This window comes from Coenobita brevimanus, chromosome 22, assembly GCF_032717465.1.
Source record: "Coenobita brevimanus isolate Jiangsu-jjx chromosome 22, ASM3271746v2, whole genome shotgun sequence".
In the NCBI taxonomy this organism is placed as follows: domain Eukaryota; kingdom Metazoa; phylum Arthropoda; class Malacostraca; order Decapoda; family Coenobitidae; genus Coenobita; species Coenobita brevimanus.
Genome location: NC_136975.1, coordinates 10,071,749 through 10,075,819, shown reverse-complemented (window position 1 = coordinate 10,075,819; position 4,071 = coordinate 10,071,749). Strand labels below are relative to the sequence as shown.

General features: G+C 43.0%; 1 pseudogene; it reads left to right on the top strand.

The window, feature by feature from the left end:
- Positions 1 to 1,262: 1,262 nt before the first annotated feature.
- On the top strand, positions 1,263 to 3,248 carry LOC145392366 (uncharacterized; annotated as a pseudogene).
- The last annotated feature ends 823 nt before the right edge of the window (positions 3,249 to 4,071 follow it).

The window sequence follows — 4,071 nt, the reverse complement described above, 5'->3', positions numbered from 1 at the left end:
TTTTTTGGTAAGGGGATGGGAAGGAATCGTTATCAGTACATCCTGAGCTACCTTCATTTTTTTTACGCCCTTGACCCTGGTAACGCAAACAACACGGAGAGGATGAGGAGGATACGTCTGGTGTTTGATCACCTTCGAGAGAAATTCCGTACCTCCTTCTCTCCATACCGAGACTTCGTCATAGACGAGAGTCTAGTGCTATGGAGAGGTAATATTGCTTTTTGTCAGTATATCCCCAGCAAGAGACACAAGTTTGGCTTCAAAATCTTCGTGATGTGCAACTGTAAGACTGGGTATGTGCAGGACATAGTCCTGTACACAGGTGTTCAGACGGACATCACAGAAGATAGAAGTTTGGAACTCTCAGGGGCTGTGGTAAAAACGATGATCGAGGAATACCTTCATCGTGGGCACGTCTTGTACCTCAATAATTGGTACACAAGCCCCCTTCTCGCCAGGTACCTTCACCTGCACGAAACTGGTCTGTGCGGCACTGTGTTCTGGTGCCAATATTGTTTCCCATGACTACTATCCATTTCAAAGGCGGAGTTGCGCTGTTTTTCGCAAATATCTCCTAAGCAAATCGTTGGATCAGTATGATATTTCAACACAGTACTTTTGACATCTGGGCCTAATTTATGACCCTTAAACCATACTGCTACTTATGTTACATTAGGAGTTTACTGAAGGATATTAAGCCTAATCCAGTCATCAAATCTAAGGTGTTATACAAAATCGGACGAGTGCGACTGTGTGGGGTAGCTCCTCCACTAACACCCTGAACAACCCTCTGACCATTCCTTCCCTACCCCCCAATATCGCGTTCACCCCCTCCCCATTTCCCTCTTCACTCCCAGTCACACCATCCCTCTCCCATCTTTGCACTTCCGTTTTCTTTTTTCATTCTAATTGCATACATAATATTTGAATATGACAGTATGTATAAACTTATCATACATTAGTAATATTATTTAACACATTTACCTACTGTTGTGTGTGGCCATGAAAACCAGAGTGGGTCAAACGACCATAAAATCATTGGCTAATTACGTTGTTATGGCCGTATCATTACCGATGTATCTACGGTTACCAAAAATATGAAGTCAGTTTTGTTTTTGTGCAACCAAATAAAATCGTTCATGGTTGCTTTATTTGTTCATCTTTTATTTTTAAAAAGCAATTTATGCTTTCATTGAATATCCTCAGTCTCCCGTATCACTTCCCCCCTCTCTGAGGTACCCCCCCTTCCCCTTCCCGAGGTTATGACATCAGCAGGTACAGGGGATAGATCATTGACTGTCGAGGCACGCCCACTAACAACAGTATCTACAATGTCTTCCCGTTGCCCCCGTGGATGCAGGACAGCTTTTATCATTCGTCTTGCCACTTTGTTCAAGAGGGAAAGCACCCGTGGTCGAACTTACATAAGTTTGAATAGGTGAGTACATAGTTTTGTCCATGTTTATAGTATATGTGCTGTGTTTCTTTGAATATGGCGGGCATAATAACCACCCACTTCACTTTATTTTGTTCGAGCATTTGCTATACAATGGTATAAAAAATAAAAATTACACCAAAAATATTCAATCGATACTGTTGCTATGTAAGTGTATAATAATGTTGGCAGAATCACTGACAAAAAAATCGTAATGATCTCATGGATAACAATTATACCAATTATCTTGGAGTCAGTTATTTATAGGGGAGAACGAGGTCTCTGGCTGTGAAAGCAAAGTAAGATGCTGCTGGTTCATAAGGCTCTGGGTAAAGATTGAGCCACAAGACCCTTTTCCTTCGAGTCTTTTATGTCTATAATAACCTACCATATTTTGCATTATGCAAGTATTGATGTAATAGACTTTCCTGTGTAAGTGAACTTGCTATCTATATCAAATTATTTTCTGTTTTATGTTATGTGTACACGTTTCTTAACATATATAACAGTAAGGCAGACTGTATTATGTCGCAATGTCATATTATAGAAGAAATGCAAAATATAACAACACTGATCTTTATGCACACAGGCCTTACGAGCGAGTTGCGAACATCATAGGCACGAGTGTGTCAACAGTGAGGAGCATTGTCAGCAAAGCCGCCACATCCTCCCCTTCCACACCAGCACCACCGTCCACAACCTCCACGGGATGCTTCGACAACTTTACTGTCAGTGCAATACGCCGCCACATCCAAAGAAAGTTTTCAGAAAGACAACATTTCACACTCAGTGTCATATCAGCTGATCTGAAAACAGCTGGTATTATCCCCGAGGATACCTCTGAAACAACAGTTTGGCGGATCATGCACACCATGGGATTCCGATACAGAGTGTCACAACGCAAGATGTATGTGAGGAAGGAATCGCTGGAGGTGGTGTGTCATCGGATAGCCGCTCTCTGGGCTCTACAACGCCACCGGAAGGAGGGAAGAACGGTGGTGTATGTGGATGAGACATGGTTTACCACCAGGATGGGCCACAGTAGGGAGTGGGTGGATACCACTCAGGCTCCCATCAGCACCACCTACAGTCGTCAGGTACCACCTGGTGAAGGGGAGCGATATGTGGTGGTCGCAGCTGGCACGGACGAAGGTTTTGTTGACGGTTCCTACCTGTGCTACCCAGCCAAAAGTAACCAGGGTGACTATCATGGGGAAATGAACGGAGAACTGTTCCAGCGATGGCAAACAACGCAGCTCCTTCCGTCACTGCCAAACCCATCGGTGCTTGTACTAGATAATGCACCTTACCACAGTCAGCTAACAGAGGAGAGTCGATGCCCTACCACAGCCACCAGGAAGGCGGACCTCATCAGATGGCTGGAGCAGTACAAAATTTCCATCCCACCTGCTGCGACTCGCCCTGAGCTGCTGCTCCTTTGCCAGCAGAACCGCCCAAAACCCCAGCATAAAATCGACAACACCATCCGTATGTGGGGCCACGAGGTCATACGGTTGCCACCTGGCCACCCAGAACTCAACGCCATCGAGCAAGTATGGGGCTGTATGAAGCGCCATGTGCGCTCCACACTACAGTACAACGGTTTACCCGGACGGACCTACAGGATAGATTGGAGGAAGCCAGGCATATGGTACACAAGGACGTGTGGACGGGGGCTGTTCAGCACTCCCGCAAATTTGAAGAAGAATACTGGAAGACTGACAACATACACGAGGGAGTGGAACCCATTATTATCAACATCGCCAGTGATGATTAAGATGATGACGTCTTCTTTGAAAGTGATGTTGAATAAATTTTGTTATATTGTTTACATAGTTTTATTCCTACAATATGATATATTGCTCCAACTTAATAAATGTAATGGAATGTATGTAATAGTATTTACAATAAAATGACGATGTATGTATGTATATATTAATGAATATTACGCATCATATACAATAGAGCATTGGAGTTTATAATTTTGTAATAATATAAATAGAGACAGTTAAAACAATATATATCAACTGGACCATGTTCACATTTTAGGATGAATACACAGTATTGTAATAATAGTAATAACTTCTCCGAGAAGGTTCAGGCAACAAGTGATACAATTTGTAGTTCGTGAATTTCAATGGTTGACCATAAACACTGCAAACATATAGGCATAGCTTCTATTACATGTACGTAATCATCCTGATGTACAGTACTTTCTACGCGAAATACGACTTGCATCCATTGCAAATAATCATATCAATACGTGTACAACTACATAACATTCTTACATTATAATACAGTGCTGGGATAATGAGGGAGGGACACAAGAGTGATGAAGGAGGCGAGGAGCTCGGGGAGAATAGGAGGGATAACGAGGACGAGAAGGGGGAGAAGTAGGGGTGGTTAAGGAATAGTTTGGGAGGGTGTTGGGGGGGCAACACTTTCCTTCGAATGCGTCAACATGACTAGTCGACTTTCTGTTATTTTTCACGAGTAAACTCCTCACATAACATAAATAGCAATATGGTTTAAGGGTCATAAATTAGGCCCGGATGTCAAAAGTAGTGTGTTGATATACCATACTGATCCAACGATTCGTTTAGGAGATATTTGCGATAAACAGCGCAACTCCGCCT